Genomic DNA, 23,900 nt, shown 5'->3' on the forward strand with positions numbered 1-23,900 from the left:
CACTGCTTCTTTGGGAGAAGTGGCATGGCTGGCTGCCTGGATGTGCTCTAATTTGAGGTAACAACTGAATCTTGTCAGATACTAGTTAAATCCGAGCTATGGGTGTGAAGCACTGATGTGCCAGTACATTTGATTGTGACCTGTTCTAATTTTGTACCTGAACTTTTTTTAGAAAGGGTTGTACGTCAACTTAATGTGCTAGCAGAACTTATTGTGTTGTGTGTCTGTTTTCTTTGCACAACATTCAAGATATTTCCCTGTCATTGATAAAGACGATGAACCGTTATGTACGAGTTCATTGGTTTCAACATAGCCCTACCCATAGCGATCCACTGCTTCCATCCTGATTATGCCGCCTGCGTGAAATTTTTGTATGCAAGTTCAGTGTGCTATGATGTTCTATATGATTGTGTCAACTATATAAGTTTTTACTGAGCATCAGCAATGCATATGGCTGAAAGATGTATTTACGAGCATCGCCCGATGGGTATCTCTCTCTCTCTCTCTCACACACATAGGCACAAGTGGGACCCGTTGAATTATTTCTTTCCTCGTGACAGCTTTTAATTAGGTTCCACTGTAATCTAAATTTTTTCTTAAGTTCTTAATTGAGCTCAGTGACTTCAAAAAGTTGTACAGAAGCCTTGTTTGGGCCTTTCCAGCGTCGCTGAATATGGGTTGAGTAGCCATGTTAGGTTCTACTGTACTACACAGTCCTTTTTTCAACATCAACAATGCAACTAGGCCGACAATTGTACACAATATCCGGGTCAACCTGTTATTCTCCGCCCCGCTGGGATGCAAACTTTCCTAGGAGGTATGCATTAGGCTTAACAAGAAAATGGACTTTAAGAAATAATAAATGGGATGTAATTATAATAACTGGGCAGGAACTATAAAAAATGCACCAAATGTGTAATTAGTTTAAAAAATATATTATTTTCAGAATTTGAAAATTTTAATTTCATTACTTATTGCGCGCGCAATATTTCGTTGGATTTTAACGTAATACAAATTTATTTTGATATTATATTTAATCTGGCTAGAAATTTCGGATAAAAATATTTCGGATCCCATAAAAATGTGGGATTTTTTTTTCAATTCTGTTTTGAGCGGTTGGTTGAAATTATTAATCATTGTCCTAGCTAGAAAATGGGCTGTACTTTTAACAAACTGTAAATGGGCTGTAGTAAATTTCATTAGAATAAAAAATGGGTTGTACATTCTTACAAATCGCAAATGGGCTATATGTTCTCTTCCACACACTTGTGGGCCTTCTAAGTTGACGTGTCCCCTAAAAAACTAAGTTGACGCGTATGCAAGGCTTTGTCAACAACACACGGTTCTGGGAGCTGTGGCCGTTGGATGTCCATCCAATGGATGTCGTGGTTCTTCTTCAATCTCGGATATTCTTGCTTCAGCCGCCCAAAAAATGATTCCTCCCCCTAACATCTGGGGCGCACCGTTTCGGAGGCTGACCTATGGGCCTACTAAGTTGACGCGTACCAAGGGCTTTGTCAACTTAGTCAATATAAATGATTCTAGCTACAGTGACCGTACGATGTCTATCCAACGGTCGTAGTGCTTCTTCAACCTCTCGTCTTCTTACTCCAGCCGCCCAAAGCAGCGCTGGTCGTGTCGCGTGCTCCTGACTCCCGTGGCCGGCTGTGATGCCGTGGAGGCCTCACCGGCCCCTACTACTCCCACCGTCGGCCAGGCCATCCCTCTAGTCATCCACACCCCCTGTTATTCCGCGGCGACGGCAGCCTCACACCGCAGCCGAACCAGGGAACCCTCGTACTCCTCTCCGCACGGGCTTCCACTGCCGCGTCTTTCCTGGCTCCGCGTCGTCTCCTTCCTAGGCCTCCCTGTCGTGCACCGCCCTTGTGCTCTCAGTGCGGCGAGGTCAACATGGTCAAGGAATGGCTTCCATCGGACATGGACTGTACGTGGAGAGGCGGACAGCTGGGTCCACGACGACAGCAAGGAAGTGCCTCCTTATTATGCGGAAAATAATGATTCCTCCACCTGACAGCAGGGACCCACCGGACGGGCCACCGTATTTCACGAAAAAAAATTCCCCCTAACTGCTGGGACCCACCGGACGGGCCACCGTATTGCACGAAAAAACATTCCCCCCGCTGTCAGCTCGGACCCACCGGAAGTGCCTCCTTATTACGCACAAAAAAATGAATACTCCCCCTACTGGTTGGGACCCACCTTGGTGAGAGGCTGACTTGTGGGCCTACTAAGTTGACGGGGACGGAGTGCTTTGTCAACTTAGTCAATATGAACGATTCTAGCTCCAGTGATCGTACAATGTCCATCCAACGGCCGTAGTGCTCCTTCAACCTCTGGTCTTGTTGTTCCAGCCGCCCAAAGCAGCGCCAGTCATGTCGCATGCTCCTGCCTCCCGTGGCCAGTTGTGCTGCCGCGGAGGCCTCAACGCCCCCTACTATTCCCACCGCTGGCCAGGCCATCCCTCTACTCACCCACACCCCCTGTTATTCTGCAGCGATGGCAGCCTCACACCACAGCGAACCAGTGAGCCCTCGTACTCCTCTACGGGTGGGCATCCACTGCCGCGTCTTCCCCAGCTCCGCGTCGTCCCCTTCCTAGGCCTCGCCGTCGTCCACCGCCCTGGTGCTCTCGGCGCGGCATGGTCAACATGGTCAAGGAACGGCTTCCATCGGACGTGGAATGTACGTGGAGAGGCTGACAGCTGGGTCCACGGCCGCAGCAAGGAAGTGCCTCCTTATTATGCTTAAAATAATTATTCCTCCACCTGACAGCGGGGACCCACTGGACGGGCCATCGTATTTCGCAAAAAAAAATGTTTCCCCCTGACTGGTGGGACCCGCCAGCTACACCTTCGCACGCAAGGAAGTGCGTCTGGGCAAAAAAAAGATTCGCCCCCCTGACTGCTGGGACCCACCAGCTACATCTTCGCACGCAAGGAAGTGCCTGACAGTCGGGACCCACCTGGTCGAAGCGTACGTAGCATTGTCATTCTGGTCGCAAACATGTACGTACATACTGGTCGATGTAGAGGCGCACACGTGTCGTAGAGGAGGCACGCACGTAGCATGTACACGTGCGTACAGCGGCCAGGGTGCAAGAAAGTAAATATGGCCACTTACGTACATATAGGTGGGGTCTCGAACGCCTACTCGCGTGTACGTACGGCCAGGGCTCGTGTACATGGATGGGTCGGAACTGAGAAACACCGTCATCGTCGTGTTCATGGGGAGCCAACCGGCTGGGTCGGAACGGAATGCGTCGTCGTGTTCATCGGGAGGGCTTGGACGGAACAACCGATGTAAACGAGGTCTGGCGTACCGCAGAACGGAGGAAACAGCCTTTTGTTCGACCGACCACGTTCAAAACGGGATCCTGTTCATTGGGAGGGGTCGGGCGTACCGCAAAATGGAGGAAAAGGACCTCCTATGGTCAAAACGGGGGTCCTGTTGATCGGGAGGGGTGTGGCGTACTGCAAAACGGAGGAAACGGACTTGGTTGGAGCGCTACGGTCGAAACGTGGGTCCTGTTCATATCCACTGTCGACCCTGTCCAGCCTCCACGGGCTACTGTTCATCCACTATCGACCTCCTCCAGTCTCCACCTGCAACTGTCCATCCACGGGCTCATGTTCATCCAGCCTCCACCGCGCGCTACTCCACCGGCTACTGTTCAACTAGCCCTCTCCACGGGCTCCTGTTCAACCACCCCTCCATGGGCTACTGTTCATCCTGCCCTCCACGGGGTGGTGCTGTTCATCCTGCCCTCCATGGGGTCCTGTTCATCCAGCCCCAACCGGCTCAATCGATCGAGGTCCTGTTCATCCAGAGGCAACACCACGGGGTCCTGTTCATCCAGCCCCACCGGGAACTGTTCATTAAAACCCCCCAGCAACGCTCATTGTTCATCCAGAGGCAGCATCGATCAGCTTTAGTTAGCAGCAGTAGTGAAGGAATCGCTCGATCGGGTTCAGTTAACAGCCATCGATCGATCGCTCGGGTTCAGTTAACAGCCATCGATCGATCGGTCGAGTTCAGTAATGCGTAGCCTGCAGTGCAATCGCTCAGGTTCAGTTAGAGCACAATGCCTCGCTCGGGTTTAGTTACAGCCCAACGCCTCGCATCCACGCGCGTGCATGTATGAGAGAAACGCGCATCGCTCGGCCCCGACCACCCACCATAACCGGGAACACCCCGATATTTTCCTCGCCCTCGCTTCTACCACAGTTTTCTCCGTCATGGACGGCTCAAAGAATGTCATGCAGCTGCGTCTTTGGGCCGCCCAGGATGAAAAGCCCATTTTCTGTCATGATTTTTTGTCATAGAAGTCGGACCCCACCACATCTATGATGATACCGGGTTTTGTCACAATTATCGTCACAGAAGTGTCATAGGTATGACAGAAAATTTTTTCGTTCGGCACAAAATCTCACGGATTTGTCTTTTTTTATAGTGGATAACCAGCAAGAGAGGCCCGCTCGGGGCCGCGACAAGAAGCAGGAAGACGACGGTCATGACTGACGACGAGTCCGGCGAGCATGAGTTCCGGAAAGCTACGAAAGCCATGTGCATCGACGGTGGTGCCTCGCTGCACACCTCTCACCGCCAGCTCAAGCAGTGGGCGCATGAGATCACAGCAGCAAAACCAACATTCGATGCTCAAAAGCCACTAAAGTGGTCCAGCACGCCTATCATTTTTGACACTGAGTGCCACCCTGATCGCACAACTGCGGTCGGGTGTTTGCCGTTGTTGGTTTCGCCAACAATACACAACCTCAAGGTGACAAAAATGCTAGTTGACGGCGGGGCCGGTCTGAACTTGATCTTGCCTATTGTGATCAAAGGGCTGCAGATTCCTGATGGAGACCTCGAAGAGATGGGCACATTTCAAGGGGTCAACCCGGGAAGGAGTCAGCCGAAGGGTAAGGTCACACTACCCGTGACATTTGGAGGCGAGTTGAACTATAGGACAGAGAGGATTGTTTTCGATGTAGCCGAGATCCCCTTGCCCTACAACGGGATCCTCAGCCGCCCGGCACTAGCCAAGTTCATGGCGGCGTCACATTACGCCTACAACACGCTGAAGATGCCTAGGCCAATGACCATCATCACCGTCCCCTCTGACAAGAAGAATGCGCTGATCTGCGCTAACCAACTCTACCGAGAGGCACTTGCAGCGACCGCCACCAAGGCACTTGTTCCTGCCGCCGAAGCCCCGGGAGGTAAGAAGACCGACAAGACCTCTCGCACCCACTCTGGCAAGCGCACCTCTCCGGAGTATTGTGCTCCCGTCGAGGACGTGCCAGAGAGCTCCACCGGCAAGAGCAAGAAAGCGAGAGCTGCACCGCCAGAGACCAAGAAGGTGTCCGTCAAGGAGGATGGCACGGGAGGGGCTTTCACCATAAGCTCCTCCCTTGACAGAAAATAGGAAGGCGTGCTCGTCACCTTCCTGCGGGCGAATGTCGATGTGTTTGCATGGCAAGCATCCGACATCCCCGGCGTTCCCAGGGAGGTGATTGAGCACCATCTTGCTGTCTGTCCTCATGCATGACCCGTCAAGCAGAAGGTCAGGAAGCAAGCTTTGGAACAGCAGGAGTTCATCACGGAGGAGATCAGGAAGTTAGAAGCGGGAGGCTTGGTGAGGGGAGTGCTTCATCCGATGTGGTTGGCCAATCCGGTGGTGGTGCGCAAGGCAAATGGGAAGTGGAAGCTGTGTATTGATTACACAGATATCAATGAGGCTTGTCCAAAGGACCCTTTCCCATTGCCACGCACTAACCAAATTGTTGACTCCACGGCCGGGTGCGACTTGTTATCATTCCTTGACGCCTACTCAGGATACCACCAGATCTTCATGACGAGGGAAGATGAAGAGAAGACAACATTCATCACCCCATGTGGTACATATTGTTTTTTAACCCGAATTCCTTTCGGGTTGAAGAGTGCTGGCTCAACGTTTACAAGAGCAGTCCAAATTGGTTTTGAGCCCCAGCTACATAGAAATATGGAAGCTTATATGGATGACATAGTGGTCAAAACCAAGGACAAGGGGACACTCGTACAATATTTAGAAGAGACATTTGCAAATTTGCGCAAGATCAACCTCAAGCTGAACCCTGAGAAGTGTGTCTTCGGTGTTTCATCCGGGAAACTTCTCGGGTTCTTTGTGTCACAACGCGGGATCGAGGCGAATCCAGAAAAGATCAAGGCCATTGAGCAAATTGAGTCGCCTAGGCGGATCAAGGATGTGCGCCGGCTCACTGGATGTGTTGCCGCCATGAGAAGGTTCATCTCCAAGTCTGCCGAGTGTGCCCTTCCCTTTTTCAAAATCTTGAACAAGGCGGGCCCAATGGAATGGACCCCAGAGGCCGAAACAGCACTGCAGGATTTGAAGAAATACCTCTCCTCTACACCGATACTAGTTGCGCCTAGGCCACACAAGTCGTTCCTGCTGTATCTAGCGGCAACGGACCAAGTGGCCAGCGCCGCGCTAGTGGCGCAGAGGGAGGTCGACGAAGAGGCAGTGGCAACGGCAGGAATGGCGGATGACTAGCCAGATCTCCCCACGGCAGGGCCTGGTGCCGGAAAGGCAAGGCCCCCGGCAGAGTCTGATGCCGGCGGGACAGGGCCTGTGCAACCAAATGAAGTGGTACAGAAGAATAAGATGACGTAGCACTCGGTTTACTTTGTTAGCTCCCTCTTGCAGGGGGCTAGATCAAGGTACTCCGGCGTGCAGAAATTGATCTTCGGCCTCCTTATGGCCTCAAGGAAGCTGCGTCATTACTTCCAGGCACACGCAATCAATATCGTCACCTGCCTCCCGTTGCAACGGATATTGCATAACCCAGATGCAACCGGGAGGATTGTGGAATGGGCCTTGGAACTGCCGAGCTTTGGTTTGAAGTTTGAAAGTACTTCGATAATCCAGAGTAGAGTCTTGGCAGAGTTCATTGCAGAATGGACCTCAACGCCCGACAAAGAGATCCAGGAGACCACTCTTCCCGGCAAGGAAACAAGTCGCAACTGGATTATGTACTTTGACGGGGCTTTCTCGCTGCAAGGTGCCGGTGCTGGTGTGCTGCTCGTTGCACCCACCGGAGAGCACCTCAAGTATGTAGTCTAGATGCACTTTCCCAGGGAGATGTCAACGAACAACACTACTGAATACGAGGGGTTGCTTGCCGGTCTCAGGATCGCGGCAGACCACGGAATCAAGAAACTCATCGTCAGGGGTGATTCACAGCTTGTTGTCAAGCAAGTTAACAAAGACTACCAAAGCCCGTTGATGGAGGCCTACGTAGATGAGGTGAGGAAGCTGGAGGAGCGTTTTGAAGGTATACAAGCGGAGCATGTTCCCGAGTGGAGAACGGCATCGCCGACTACCTGTCGAAACATGCTTCCCTCTAACTACCTATGGAACCAGGTACTTTTGTGCTTCAGTTAACTCAACCATCCATTGAACCATCGACAGAGAAGAACAAGCGGAGGAAATCAGGTCCCGGCAAATTCTTTCCCACCAAGCTCCCAGGAGCCGCCGGCAAGGGTGTTGCCGTGGACACTGAGCCTGCCATGGGGCAACAGACTCCGACAGGGCGTCAAGCCCTGGCCGTAGAGACAACCGCTCCCATGGCAGAGGAAAAGCCTTTGGTCCTTGCCGTCGAGCCCCAGGCTCCGGCATGGGCACAACATACCATCCGATTCCTCCAAATAGGGGAACTCCCTGAGGAGCAGGAAGAAGCGGAGAAAGTAGCTCGTCGGTCCTCTATGTATCAGTTCGTCGATGATGTTCTGTATAAAAAAAGCCCAAACGGTGTGAAATTGAGGTGCATTCCTCGGGAGGAAGGACTGGAGCTGTTGTCAGAGATACATGGAGGCACATGTGGCTCCCACATAGGGTCGAGGGCCCTTGCCGGCAAGGCATTCCGGCAAGGTTTCTTCTGGCCCACAACCCTCCAGGATGCAACAACACTAGTAACCAAGTGAGAAGCGTGCCAGTTCCATTTAAAGAAGCTTCATCAACCAGCTCAAGCTCTCCAAACAATCCCTCTTTCCTGGCCATTCTTGGTCTAGGGGCTCGACATAGTAGGCCCCTTCCCCCGTGCTGTCGAGGGCTTTGAGTACTTGTACGTTGCAATCGACAAGTTCACAAAGTGGCCGGAGGTGGAGGCAGTGAGAAAGGTGACAGCACAATCAGCCGTCAAGTTTTTCAAGGGGCTAGTATGCCGTTTTGGTGTGCCAAATAGAGTCATCACTGACAAGGGCACGCAGTTCACGAGCCACGTCTTCATGCAGTACATCTAGGACCTCGGCAGCAAGGTCTGTTTTGCTCCTGTTGCACATCCACGAAGCAAAGGCCAGGCTGAGAGGGCAAGTGCTGAAGTATTGCGAGGCCTCCATTCAAGGACTTTTGATAGGCTACACAGGTGCAGACAACGCTGGATTGATGAATTGCCAGTGGTTCTTTGGTCAATCAGAACGACACCAAATCAAGCCACCGGCCAGGCACCTTTCTCCCTCATTTACGGGGCAGAAGCAGTTCTCCCCACAGAACTCACATACGGGTCACCTCGATTGCTCGCTTATGATGATCTTGAGAAAGAGCAATTGCGGCAAGATGACGCAACACTCCTTGAGGAAGATCGTCTTCGGGCAGCTGTGAGAGCAGCGCGCTACCAGCAAGCCTTGCACGCTATCATAGCCGCAAGGTTCATTCCCGAAGCTTTGAGGAAGGCGAACTTGTTCTTTGGTGCGTTCAATCGTCCAAGAATTCCAACCAGTTGACGCCAAAGTGGAAAGGCCCTTATCGGGTAATACGAGTCACCAGGCCCGGTGCAGTCCGCCTGGAGACCAAAGATGCTATTCCAGTGAGCAACTCCTGGAACATCAAACATCTTCGCAAGTTTTACCCATAAGGTGCGGTTGTCGGGCTCCCCGGCAGACCACCTTTTGTACAAGCCTTGATGGCGAGGCATGTAATCCTTTGTACAAAGCCAGGCGCAGACCCTGAGCATAAATAAATGAAGCGCTCGCGCCCTAAGTTTTAGCATGCATGCTAGGTTGAGTCTCTGGCTCGGTTAGGGTTGATAGTGCTTAGCGGTGACTAACCCCTAGCATAGAGGTCGAGTGTGCATCCATCTGTTCCTTCCCGTCCTTTTTAGGTTCGCAGGGTGCATGGACATTTCTGCTGAGCTATTTGGAGGAAAGACAACAGGCCGGCTGCCCGACCCCAGCAAGCCAAGGTTGCCGGGGGCTGCTGATCCAAAGGTCCGACCGCGGCAAGCCAAGACTGCCGGGGGGATACAACATCAGATAAGTTTTTCATTCCCCACTCCCTACTCCCGTATGAAACTTGAACATACAAGACTTCACTCACTCTTATACCATCATGCTCCCTCTTTCCCATGTCCAAAAAATCTTACTTTGTGCCGGGACTTGGTCATAGCGCAGTGGGAAGAGAGCGGGCGAAGGGCCCAATCCTGCTTTACCCCTACCTCCGCCATGGCCGTGAGTGTAATCGAGCAATAGAGCAGGAGGACGGCAAGGACTGTTGCTGAGTTACAATGTTTATCTTAAGATAACAAGGACGCGTTCCTCGGTGTGGCCCCCGCCCACGCACAAAAGAAACTCGGCAAACACCCTTCTTTTCATTCATACATTGTTAACAAGTACAATTCATACTGAATGAGTACACGAGCGAGGGGATTACAAGGTCTACATTCTACTAAGGCCCATAGGCTTACAAACTAAAAAAGATAAGTGCCATGTGATCCCCGTTCTTTCCCTTTTCCTCCTAGGTGCGGCAGGTGAAGGCAAAAAGGGAGCGACAGGGAACGCGCCAATGGAGAGCTTGACGAGGAAGGCCCTCGGCAGGGTGCATGGCCAAGGGAGGGGCGAGGAGGTCAGTTGGAAGCGGAGTCGGCATCCCCCTGCTCGACGCCCTCGTTGTCGTTGTCGCTGTCCTCCTCGGCACTCCCGCTTGAGGAGGAGTCTTCGTCATCGGAGGAGCTCTCCAGGCAGCACTTTAGACGAGTTCCAAAGTCTCACTACAAGATATATGTCAACTTGTGACCACCACTATTGGTCACTGAAAGGTCATGGTTTTTCATTTGCGACCTTTTTGTGACCAAAAACAGAAGGTCAAAAGCTGGCGGTCGTAAACTGACTATAGTGACCTTTCTTCTGGAATGGTCGTAGACGTTTATGACCAAAATATGTCCACTGTGGCGTTTTGGTCACTAGCAACCTCCGTACGCCACGTAGGCATCCAGTGTGGCAAGCTAATGTGGCACAAGATTCAGCCTGGTCCATTTCGGTTTTCTACATGGGCCTAGCCCAACAATTCGGCCTTTTTACTATATATTTTCTCTCTTAATTTTCTCTAGCTACATGGGGCTGGCCGAACAATTTGGCCTTTTTATTTTCTAGGCATGGCCTTTTGCGGTCCATTTCATTTTTATTTTCGAGGGTTTTTTGTGGTCCAGTTTTTAGATGGGTCCCAATTGTCAGATTTTTCCTGGCAGTGGAGCCACATCGCTTTTTATCAAAGAACTCATCAGCTTACCATTTCTCACATTTCTCACAGTACACAAATGACAAATATTTCAAATGAAACAGAACTAGGTACAAAGTATATTTCTCACATTTCTTACAGTTTTACAACTTCACTGGGTTCTACTCTAGAATGTGCTGACTACTACAGAATACAATATAACTAGGTACAAAGTACAACCAAAACACAAGGCAGATTATCCAGATAACCACCATGCTTCATCGTCTTCTCTTCCAAACAAGTGGAATGAGCCCTCTCTTCTCCTAGGCGTGCTCCTCCTACAACAGCAACAATAGCAGGTCAAGAACAACAATAGAGTCATATGAGCTGCTGCTGCTCCTGTTAAACAGAATAACAACAAATCGAGTTAATAACAAGCTTGAAGCACTGTGGGAAACAAAAGCATAAAAACAAACTAATGTCTCAGGTATAATCATAGGATAAATCTGTGTTGAAGCACTATGTTTAGATGTATTATAATTAATTTCAAATGTGTAATGTAAGGTGTTGTGGATCAGTGTATAAGAACAGCAGTTTGTAAATAACAAGAACAACTTGGTATTACACACAGAGCACTATACAGATTTTAGCTTTTCTATCCAAGTACAAATAGCAAAACATACTAAATTAATTGAGACACTCATAAATACTTGCCAAGAGACTAAGATGAAACGTGCATATATATATACTACTATAAATTAATTGAGACGCTCATGCCAACATGTTCGGATCGAAATGCACTAACAAGTAGAAACGTCAAGAGATCTATGCTTGGAATCACAACCAACCAATACTTCATTAACAGGTCACACTGAGGATGAAAAGAAAAAGAAACAAAAACACAACAGATATATCTTCACATCCTCAAGCAGCACCAACAATGCCTGATTCCGGGACAAAACTATTAACTAGGGAACAACTCCAACAATAAAAAACATGGAAGCAAAACTAGAGGAGTGAAATCTCTGTATATGAGGTCGGGCAAAGTAAAACTCAACATACAGACATAGAGTACATGCAGACCATAGCAAAAACTTAAGCAAGCAAAAACCCATCTTTCCACATTTGTGTATCTCAGCAGAAAAAATGTGTAACTCACTTCTGAATGGGCTGCACCAGCTACGGTTTCTCTAGTTCAACACAACATACCACGCTCATGCTAACATATATTCAGGTGGAAATTCAGTGTGACAGGAAATAACATGCTTGCAGTAACAAGTACTACTAATGTCTAGAACTACAACATGCTTGGAATCACAACCAACAAAATGCAAGTCAATACTTCATTAACCAAGCAAGATTATTTCAGTTGATTATATTTGACAGAGCTAGCACATAGATGTTTGATACAGAAATTAGTAATATGGGAATCAGTAAGGTCCTCTCTTAGTGCTATGGGGATTAAGAGCATGCACACGGAAAGCTAATTGGCAAAAAAACTTGCTGGTCTTATGCATCTCAGTTATATATGCACGACTCACAGCTCATGACATGATACTAAGAGAGAACATCATAGAGACTCAAGCAGATCCTAATATAAAGCTATTCAGACCATAACTTTCACATCATAGGGACACAATAGTGTATTACAACACTGTCCAGATATAAAAACTGAGTAACCAGCAAGCAATTAGATTGAGAACAAATCAGTTGGGGTTCTCCTACACAAGTGCATACATTACTCAACATCTACTACACAAGTGCATACAGTACTCAACATTCACTCAAAGTATTTTGTGCAGGATCGCACCATTCCATTTTCACTCAAAGTACAATAGTACATCACATTTTTGGATGATCACCAAAGGCAAAACTACTCCTGACTATGATCATCAACATCTACTACTCCTAACTACTACCTGTGCAATCCTACTCTGTCGCAAAACTTCCTCACCCTCCATTCACCCTGTTCAAGCAGTACTGTAGTAAAACTACTCCTAATGCTACAGCAGTTAACAGCAAGTGAAATTACTGTGATGTGCAAAATTTACAGTAAATACTCCACTAAATATTACTGAAACTTAACAGAAGTTAACTAAGATTTTTCAATTTCAGAATATACAAGTCAGAAAATAAGCTTGCAAGCAAGTTTATGTAAGTAATGCACACTGGAGTACAATACTTCTATGGATTTCTGCAAATAATTCATGATTTTCTAACTAATCCAAGATGTCAATTTAATTAACTGGAAAAGTAAGTTAAATCTTGTTGAATCTTGTGCATTTGGATGCAAAGTATTTTACTGCATCCCAGTTCCAATCCAGTTCTAGAATTAGGAAAACCTGCCAACTGAACCGCACAAAGCCTCCTATTGCACAAATCAAGAGCAGTCATCGAACGGGACTCATCACATCGACGAGTACAAAAGAACAAGAACCGGGCGAGGGATGGGGGAACAGGGAACGGACGGCACCTACCTCAATGGAACGAAACCTCTCCTCCTGCCCCTCCTCCTTGAGTAGAGCAGGGCCGAAGCTAGGTGCAGCCCTCATCCATCTCGAGCAGGGAAAGGTCGGCGCCCTCCTACCATCATTGCCATCTCCAAGACATGATGACCTGCATCAAAGGGGCGGATAGGAGGAGAAGGTGAGGAGGAGCGGGTGGATCTGGGCGAGGAAGGAGCGAAAGGGCCTACTTGGACAACAACGGCGACGGTGGCTGGGGGCCCGCGGCCGCGGGCACGTCGGGGGGCGCGGCCGGGCCAGAGATCACGGCGGTGCGGAGGGCCGGGTAGGCGAGGACGCGGCGGAGCAGGGGGCTTGATGAGCGACCAGACCCCCGGTACGAACAACACGAAGACCCTAGCGAGCTGTAGAAGCTCGCCTGCGAGTACCCCGTCCCTGTCGGCGCGGGGGTGGCCATGGATGGGCGCGAGATCCCTCTTCTCTTTTGATGGGAGGAGGAGAGGGAGGGGGCGATGGGTGGCGGCGGCGAGGTCAGACGGGACGGTGGGTGGCGGCGGCGATGTGTGGGTGGGAGGGCGCGGTCGATGTGTGGGACGTGCGCGCCGGATCTTGTCCAAGGGGAGGATGGAGCGGAGGGGAGGGCATCGGAGGAGGACGGATCTAGATCAGGGAGAGGGGCGGCACGTGAGGGGTTTGGATCGGGGAGAGGGAGACGGCAGCGCTTGACCTATGGTTTCTCGGGAAGGAGGGGGTCGAGGGAGGAAGGGAGAGACGTTGGATCAGTAGGAGGCGGACGGCTCAGATCGAATACAGTGGGGTGATCCGTCTGCTGCGTCCTGATTGGTTCGAAAATGAGCTATTAAAAATTACTCTACTTAGTGTTAAAAACAAGGGAGGTTTGTGAGGCAGCTACCAAAAATATTTTGCAAAATGGCATCACTAAAATTTTCACTTAAGTTAGACCACCTTTCATCGATGATCATCAATTTGATTGCATTTCCGATCTTTCTAGGTATTTTGAGAAACAGCCAATTCGACAAGAAACGAGTCAAATTTGAACTACAGGTATCTTATAGTTTGCTATTTATTTTCTAAAAAAATCATTTTTAGATACAAAAGTAGCTATTTCATCATATAAAAACCAATAGTTTTGCATTATTAACCACCTAACTAAGAAGGGTCATGCGGGCAAATTTGATCATATTTTGAAATCGGCATAGGAAATTCACAAAAAAATGAAAAACCTTCGCATTGTGTGATTATACATCTACAAGGATGCATCTTGGAATGGCAAACAATGTTGCCTAAGGAAGTTTTCATTTTCTTTGGATGAAAAAACCATTTTCCATTTTTCGAGTGCCCCAAAGGAGGTTTTTTGTGAAGGACCTCCTAAATAATTGTTGCAAAATTGGACCAAATCATTTTTCTAAAATACTAGGCCATATTTAATGGACAATTAACCAAATGGTTGGGTATAAAAAGTTTTTGATCCACCTCTTGTGAAAAAGACAAATTCCCACCGATTCAGCTGGAAGTGGGTCAAATTTGAACTGTAGCTACCTCGTAGTTTGCTCTTTATTATTTCCAAAAATCATTTCTAGGTACATAATTATCTATTTAATCAGAGAAATACTAAAAAATTCCAATATTCAACCACTAGCTAGGAACAGTCATTCCCGCCATTTTGACCGCATTTTGAAATGGGCATAAAAAATTCCCAAAAAATCAAAAAATTGGGAAACCTTCGCATTGTGTCATTATATGTGGCCAAGTTCCCAGGAAAAATAACAAACTTGTAATACGGCAATTATTTTTAAAAGGTGTTCTCAGAAACGAGCCATCACGTGTGGAGATCAATGGCTTTCAAGCCAAATGATCAAACTTATGGCCACATTCATGGCATAGTTTGTTCAAATTATCTCGTATTGTGCACAAGGGTGCATATTGGAATGGCAAACAATGTTGCCTAAGGAAGTTTTCATTTTCTTTGGACGAAAAAACTATTTTCCATTTTTCGAGTGCCCAAAAGGAGGTTTTTTGTGAAGGACCTCCCAAATAATTGTTGCAAAATTGGACCAAATCATTTTTCTAAAATACTAGGCCATATTTAATGCACAATTGACCAAATGGTTGGGTGTCAAAAGTTTTGATCCACCTCTCGTGAAAAAGACAAATTCCCGCTGATTCAGCAGGAAGCGGGTCAAATTTGAACTGTAGCTGCCTCGTAGTTTGCTCTTTATTTTTTTTTTCAGAAAATCATTTATAGGTACATAAGTATATATTTAACCAGAGAAACTCCAAAAAAATTCCAAGATTCAACCAATAGCTAGGAACGGTCAAACCCGCCGTTTTGACCACATTTCGAAATGGGCATAAAAAATTCAAAAGAAATCAAAAATTTGGGAAACCTTCGCATTGTGTCATTATATGTGACCAAGTTTCCAGAAAAAATAACAAACTTGTAATACGACAATTATTTTAAAAAAGTGTTATCAGAAATGACCTATCATGCGTGAAGATTCAAGGCTTTCAAGCCAAATGATCAAACTTATGGCCACATTCATGGCTTAGTTTGTACAAATGATCTCATATTGTGCACAAGGGTGCATATTGGAATGGCAAAAATGTTGCCTATGGAAGTTTTCATTTTCTTTGGACGAAAAAACCATTTTCCATTTTTTGAGTGCCCAAAAGGAGGTTTTTTTGTGAAGGACCTCCCAAATAATTGTTGCAAAATTGGACCAAATCATTTTTCTAAAATACTAGGCCATATTTAATGCACAATTGACCAAATGGTTGGGTGTCAAAAGTTTTGATCCACCTCTCGTGAAAAAGACAAATTCCTGCCGATTCAGCAGGAAGCGGGTCAAATTTGAACTGTAGCTGCCTCGTAGTTTGCTCTTTATTTTTTTTCCAAAAATAATTTATAAGTACATAAGTATCTATTTAATTATAAATACATGGTTTGGTGGCGATACGTCGAGGTTTGGATGTGGCCCAGGGCCCCAACTCCAAAGCGCGTAAACTCGCATGCCCGTCGCGTGGTCACCGCATGACCTTGACGTTGACATGCGTTCTGGTAGGCTTAGGCATGTCTAGTGGGTTGGGCACTCCCCAGGTAGGTACTTGGAAGAAAATTACAACAGAGGAATCTCACGAGGAGACTGACCTATGCTCAAAGATGAATTAGCAGCCAAGTGTTTGATTAGCGGTACGGGAAATGCACATGGCCAATGGGCATGGGTTTTTGCTGAGGATGACCATCTACTAAGCAGAATGTCTTCACAAATTTTTAGCTCAAAAGGACGATCCTAGGTGGTACTTGCTTTGCAAAGTACCACGCTAGACAAAAATATGAATGTTGAAGCTGGACTCAAAATAATGAATGGATTGAGCTGAAATTTGGTGGAGGATGGTTATTTGGGCATAGGAAAGCATTGTAGAAAATTGATACCATTTGCACATGCCAAAGTAGTGCTTCCTTCACAATGCTCTTCTATGGACAGAAACTTCGGAAAACTAGTGAGAGAGATTGGATGAATGAAATGAGCTCAAAATTGGTGTAGGTAAGTTAAATAGGTATGGTCATGCGTTGGTAAATTTTTAGATCATTTGGGTAAGCTTAGCTAGTACTTACTCCCTCCGTTCCAAATTACTTGTCTTAGATTTGTCTAGATACGGAGGTATCTAGCACTAAAATGAGTCTAGATACATCTGTATCTAGACAAATCCAAGACAAGTAATTCAGAACGGAGGGAGTACTTCACAAAGCTTCTCTCGAGGTAGAAACTTTGGAAATTTCCTGAGAATGATTTACTAGGAAAACTGAGCTAAATATTATCATGTGGCAATGATTCGGGTATGGAATAGTGCCCAAAAAGTTTGAGGGTAATAGGAGGGGTCTAGATAACACTTGCTTTGCAATGTGCCAATTTGGCCATAAAATATAAATTGAACCTGGGCTCACATAGATGATTTGACTGAGCTGCAATTTGGAGGAGTGTGATAATTTGGGCATATGAAGGAACTGTATAAATTTCATGTCATTTCAATATATAAAAAAGGTACTTCCTTCACAATGCTTCTAGGTGGACAAAAACTTTGGAAATTTGCCGAGGAAGATTTGCTAGGTAAATGGAGCTGAATTTTTTTCATGCGGTAATGATTTGGATAGGAAAGAGTGCCCAAAAATTTCGAGGGCAATCAAGAATATATAAATAGCACTTCCTTCATAAAGTGTTGTTGTGAACAAAATAGGAAAATGAATATTGTTGAATTAATTTTGAACTAGGCAAGGAAGGATTTTTACATATTTGATGAAGGTATGACCCAAAGAATTTATGAGATTTTTTTTGGGAATTTTGGGAATGACAGAAATATAGGTTGCTTCACAACCTAGGGTAAAAATTGACACATGGCATGACACATAGGCAAAACTAATGAGGTGGCGCCAAGTCATACCAATCCACCACAATTTACAAGGTTATGACCATCTATATTGGTCATGATCAGCTAGAAATAGGGCAGCGGACTAGTGTTGTGTGCTTTATGGCCATTTTGTGTAAGGAAATCACGACCTTTCTGACCAAAATGGTCGCAATGGTTTAGGGTTTGGAGCCCCCCGAACAGCTTTTGACCAATTGGTCTCAAATGGTCATAGATCTATGACCAATTCTTCCAGGGTCACTGATAGAAGGTCACTAGTTGACATATTTCTTGTAGTGTCTCCAAAGACATTGACGGAGAGCAGGTCATTCTCCATTAATTTAAAATAGAGAATGAGCCCCTCTGTCATGCTGTGAACGCAAGCGAAGGTCTTCCATCCGCGACGAAGATACATGATGTGAGGGGCGAGAAAGTCGACATCAACCCGCCTGCCGCCATTACTGCAGCCCCTCATATGCAACCTCAGAGTCTGTGGTGGGTCGAGCTCCATATTCTGAGAAAATGGAGCAGGGAGACGACGGTGCACTGGCCGGTGCAGCCTGATGAAGAACTCCATTGGGGGAGGGACCGCCGGGGGAGGCGAGGCCGGTGCGCCGCCCCGTCCCCCTCTTCCCCGAGCGCCACGGCGACCTCGGCCTCGCCCCTCCCCCTTCCTCTCGTGGCCGGCTCCGCCGCCACGAGCTCTTGGGAAGGAGGGGTGCGCTGTCGAGCGGAGACCCTCATCACCACCGTCGAAGCACCGGCGCGCCCTCTCGCCATAACAGAAGAAAGAAAGGAGCCAAGGTGGATGGAGGCGGGTGATGAAAGATTGAGGGGTGCCATCCCCCTCCCCTTCTTATAAAGGGGCAGGTCAGGGCTCAGCCGCCCCACTCAACCAATCCGGCCATCAGGAGCGCAGGGAATCAAGACCGACCCGCTGCTCCAATCAGCGGCGGCTCAGTTTCCCGCCTCATCATTTAAGGCCCGCACCCGCCGCCTACCATCTTCAAGGCATGGGGGGCACGTGGAGAACAAATAGAAATCAAGGGGACAAGTGAGGCGACCGTTTTACACCCCGTGATCGTAGGGCACGGGCACTTCGAAGGCCACGACCCGAGTCCACTCAGTAAATGAGCCGTGCCCCTGCGTTTTCCTCTTTTATGGGGAAGGCGCAAGCCGCCTCTTTACCACGATGTGACACATGAGGGCATGAACCACACCACGCGTGACCCCATGTCACACACGACCCTCCACGTCACACATTCAACGCAGGTCGTGGGGAAGCGCAGCGGGCGAAGGAGTTAATATGGTAAAATTTCGCCCCGCCTGCCCGCGCACCGTTCTGAGCCTAGCCCAACAAAGCGTTGCGCTTATGTGTGACCTAGGCCCGGGGGCCCCTGTTGGTGTACAAAAGTAGGGGCCCTTTTTGTACCCCTCTACTTGTGCATGGGCAGTCAGAGCCACGCCCGCGGCCACACTAAGTAGGGCAGAGGAAGGCACGAGACGGGCAAAGCAACGCCAAGACCAGAGACACAAAGAGCAAGAGGGCGAGGTGGACTCCCCCGGCATGAGCCTTGCCGGGGCGGCCTCCGTAGCCCCGGCAAGGGCCTTGCCGGGGCAACTTGCCCAACGCCAGTAGGGCGCGCCACCCTTGAGCGCAAGGGTTCCAACACTGTCAACCACATTGGAACCAAGGCTCGGGAGGCACCTCCATGGTGGCATGCAGATCTTTGTCAAGATCATAAACACACAAGATCAGATGAGGACCAGAAGACGACAATCCTCGGCAAGATCATTGCTGAGGAAATCTACGAGACCCCTGGCAAGATCCTTGCTGAGGATGACCACGATGCCATGACAAGACCCTTGCCGGGGCCCCGGCTAGACCCTTGCTGAGGACACCTGCGGGGCTGCAGTCAGGCCCGCGTCTGCTAAGACTCCACCGCCGTTCCCATATAGCTGCCAGCCCAATCGGCTGGGCTGGCACCTGCACGGCGACATGCGGCCTCCAGGCTAACTCAGCAAACACCTATGTGGTGGCATGCAGATCTTCGTGAAGACCCTACCACCACGCCATCTCACTAGTCTACTAGCCTACGTGGCGCTGCATGCCTCGTTGGTCTGGACGCGTGTCGGAGCGAGATGGAGCGATGACGGACGGGGTGGGCCTCGTTGCCGTCCCCAATAAGGCAACGAGACACCTAAGAAGCGCATTTAATGCGCCTTGTCCCGTAATGACAGGCGATAAGCTTGTACACTGTATACCTTTCCACCTCCTGTGTGCCACTATGGCGGCCCCTTTTGACTATAAAAGGAGGCCCGAGGCGTACTGGAGAAGGATTCGGATCTTTTGGACTACGCACACACGGTAGCTAGTTCGATAGCTCAAGAACACTCAAATATACACCAAAGCAGGACTAGGGTATTAGGCATCCTCGCGGCCTGAACCTGGGTAAACGACCTTTGTGCTGCCTCCTAGACCCGCTCTTTGCACAACCCCACGCCCGCGAACCGTAGAAGGGATCCCAGTGATTCCATAGGTGTCGTTTCCACCGACAGTGAGTCTTCTCTTCTTTTGTAGGGAGCCGTACACTCATCGGAGTAGTGTTCGGGTCTTCCACAATTGTAGCAATTACGCTCACGACTAGAAGACCTTTTGTCATTGTAGGACCTGGACTTGGAACTTGTTTCTTTGCTTCTACTCTTGTAGAACTTATTGACGTTCTTCACCATTAGGCTCACTTCCTCAATGAAGGCTTATTTCTCACTTGATGATGTAGGAGCATCACATGAGGCTTTGTAAGCGCCACTAGACTTGTTGTGAAGCTCTTCTTTATCCTTGAGTGACATCTCATGAGCAACAATTCTACCAATGACTTCCGTTGGCTTGAGATTTTTTTAATTGGGCATCATTTGGATCAATTTGCACACGGTATCATATTTTCCATCCAAGGCTCTTAGGATCTTCCTGATGATGAATCTATCGGTCATCACTTCACTTACTAAGCCGACAATCTCATTTGTGACGAGAGCAAGCCTAGAGTACATTTCAGTGACACCTTCACCATCCGTCAATGTGAACTTGTCAAGTTGACTTTGAAGCACATCCAATTTGGATTCCTTGACGGAGTCTGTACCTTCGTGCATATCAATCAAAGTATCCCAAATTTCCTTTGCATTCTCAAGACGACTGATTTTGTTGAATTCTTCAGGGCACAATCCATTGAATAGGATATCGCAAGCTTGAGCATTGTATTGCAACATCTTCAATTCTTCCGTGGTAGCTTCACGATTTGGTTCTCTCCCATCGAGGAATTCACCTTGCAAGCCAATACACACAATAGCCCAAACGGCGGGGTTATGTCCAAGAATATGCATTTTCATCTTATGCTTCCAACTATCAAAATTAGTACCATCAAAGTAAGGACCTCTACGGTGGTAATTTCCCTCGCTAAACGCCATACTCTCCTAGCTTATGAAACCAAGGTTATGATCACCAAAGCTATGGAAATCAAGGAAAATGGAGACCAAAGCTTTGATACCACTTGCAGGATCGAAAGTATGTCTAGAGGGGGGGGGGTGATTAGACTACTTGACCAAATAAAAATCTAACCTTTTCCCAATTTTAAGTCTTGGCAGATTTTAGCAACTTAGCACTACTCAAGCAATCAACCTACACATGAAATTTTAAGAGTATAGAAGCAGAATGTAAATCATTGCATATGAAGGTAAAGGGGAGGAGTTTGGAGGGAGCAAACACAATGTATAAATGGATATTTTTGGCATGGTTCCGATAGGTGGTGCTATCGTACATCCATGTTGGAGACTTCAACCCACGAAGGGTAATGGTTGCGCGAGTCCATGAAGGGCTCCATCCATGAAGGGTCCATGAAGAAGCAACCTTGTCTATCCCACCATGCCCATCGCCAACGAAGGACTTGCCTAACTTGGGTAGATCTTCATGAATTAGGTGATCTCCTTGCCCTTACAAACTCCTTGGTTCAACTCCACAATCTTGATGGAGGCTCCTAAGTGACAACTAACCAATCTAGGAGACACCACTCTCCAAAAGGTACTATATGGTGTGTTGATGATGAACTCCTTGCTCTTGTGCTTCAAATGATAGTCTCCCCAACACTCAACTCTCTCACACAGATTTGGATATGTTGAAAAGATCATTTGAGTGGAAATCAACTTGGGGAAGGCTAGAGATCAAGATTATTGTGGTTGGATTGGAATGTCTTGGTCTCAACACATGAGTAGGTGGTTCTCTCTCAAAAAATGAGTAGTTGAAGTGTAGGCACGTCCTGATAGCTCTCTCCACGAGTGCAGGATGGGTGGAGGGGTATATATAGCTTCCACACAAAATCTAACCGTTACACACAATTTACCAAACTCGATGGGCCCAAATAGTGAAACTCGGTCAGACCGATTCAGTTCAAAATGTGAACGTTAGGCTTTTCGATGGGACCGACATGATCAACTCGGTGGGACCGATATGCTAGGGTTAGGGCATAACTTGATCTCGGTGAGACTGATCACATGAACTCGGTGGGACCGATTTCAGTAATAGGCAAACAGAGAGTTGGTCAGGCAAACTCGGTGGGACCGATCGCTCATTTTGGTGAGACCAAAATTTTACGAAAAGGAAATAGAGAGTTTGCATTGCGAACTCGGTGGGACCTATCGCTCATTTCGGTTAGACCGAAATGTTATGAAGGGAAACAAAGAGTTTGCGATCCCATGATCGAGATCCCTATCAGTGAGACCGAACTGATTAGGGTTTCTGGTTATGGCTATGTCTAATGAACTCGGTGGCGCCGGATTGATCAAATCAGTGGGGCCGAGTTTGACTTTAGGTTTAGGACATATGTGGAAATCAGGAAGTGTTTGAGGGCTTTTGGAGCATATCACTAAGCATTTTGAGCAAGCAAGACATTAAGCAACACCTCATCCCCTTTTAATAGTATTGGCTTTTCCTATGGACTCAATGTGATCTTGGATTATTAAAATGAAAATGTGGAGTCTTGAGCTTTTGCGAATATGTGTCCTTAGCATTTGAGGGTCCACATCTCTAGTCCATGCCATGCCAATCATTGAACTTTCTTAAATGATCATCTTGAAAGAGTATTAGTTCAATGAGCTATATGTTGTTAAGAATTACCAAAACCACCCAGGGATTAGTTGCACTTTCAGGGAGGAGTGGCGGGATTTGGCGTGCCGCTGGCGGACGACAACCCGCTTGAGGAGCTGTTGGGGTGCACCTTCAGTGTAGTGCGTAAAGATGCTTGGGTGAGATTGCTCCTGCTAAAGGGACTTGGTGCAACACAAACATAGAAATGATAACGTACCCTCTAGGTGCTGGTTTCTTCCTCCTCATAGGAAGGGGATCATCCTCTGACTCGTCGGAGAGCAAGATTTTCTCTGATGACTTGTCGGCGGCCCCGCTGTCGGTGTCAAAACTGGCGGATCTCGGGTAGGGGGTCCCGGACTGTGCTTCTAGGCCGGATGGTAACAGGAGGCAAGGAACATGATGTTTTACCCAGGTTCGGGCCCTCTTAATGGAGGTAAAACCCTACGTCCTACTTGATTAATATTGATGATATGGGTAGTACAAGAGTAGATCTACCACGAGATCAAGGAGGCTAAACCCTAAAAGCTAGCCTATGGTATGATTGTTGTATGATGAAGTTGTCCTACGGACTAAAACCCTCTGGTTTATATAGACACCAGAGAGGGTTAGGGTTACACAAAGTCGGTTACAATGGTAGGAGATCTTGAATATCCGCATCGCCAAGTTTGCCTTCCACGCCAAGGAAAGTCCCATCCGGACACGGGACGAAGTCTTCAATCTTGTATCTTCATAGTCCTGGAGTCCGGCTGAAGGTATAGTCTGGCTACCCGAACACCCCCTAATCCAGGACTCCCTCAGTAGCCCCTGAACCAGGCTTCAATGACGACGAGTCCGGCACGTAGATTGTCTTCGGCATTGCAAGGCGGGTTCCTCCTCCAAATTCTTCACAAAAGTTTGTAAACACAAAGAGTAGTGTCCGGCTCTGCAAAATAAGTTTCCACATATTGCCACAGAGAGAATAATATTAACACAAATCTAATCTGCTGACGTATTCCGCAGCGTGACATCACACTACGGCCAAGCCTTTATTCGAATCGTTTTCACTTTTCCACCTCAGCGTGTTTTGCGAGGCGGTTTCCTTGGCACGTCTTGTCAAAGCAGAGATCGTGTCCTCCATTTACGGGATTCTCATCAATACGGACGTGGGTAACCCAACCATGGCATTTATCATGGCGCTTGGGAGGCAAGCATGTTTTACTAGGCTGGTGGGGACGCATAGTCGCATCCGCTCATATAAGGGGATAAGGATCCACCTTTTTACCTACGCCTTCTTCCTCCTTTGCCTATCCATCTTCTGCGCACCCGAGCTCCAGTGCCCAAGCCCGCACTTCCTATCTCAACCTTCTCCAACAATGTCCGGAGCGGGAGGC

The 23,900-nt window shown here is 47.9% G+C and overlaps 1 pseudogene; it reads right to left on the minus strand.

The window, feature by feature from the left end:
* Window positions 1–21,056: 21,056 nt before the first annotated feature.
* LOC147985724 (uncharacterized) overlaps window positions 21,057–23,900 on the minus strand; it is a 29,726-nt pseudogene continuing 26,882 nt past the window's right edge.

Source organism: Triticum urartu, chromosome 2A, assembly GCF_056163025.1.
Source record: "Triticum urartu cultivar PI428250 chromosome 2A, HENAU_Tu73, whole genome shotgun sequence".
NCBI lineage: Eukaryota > Viridiplantae > Streptophyta > Magnoliopsida > Poales > Poaceae > Triticum > Triticum urartu.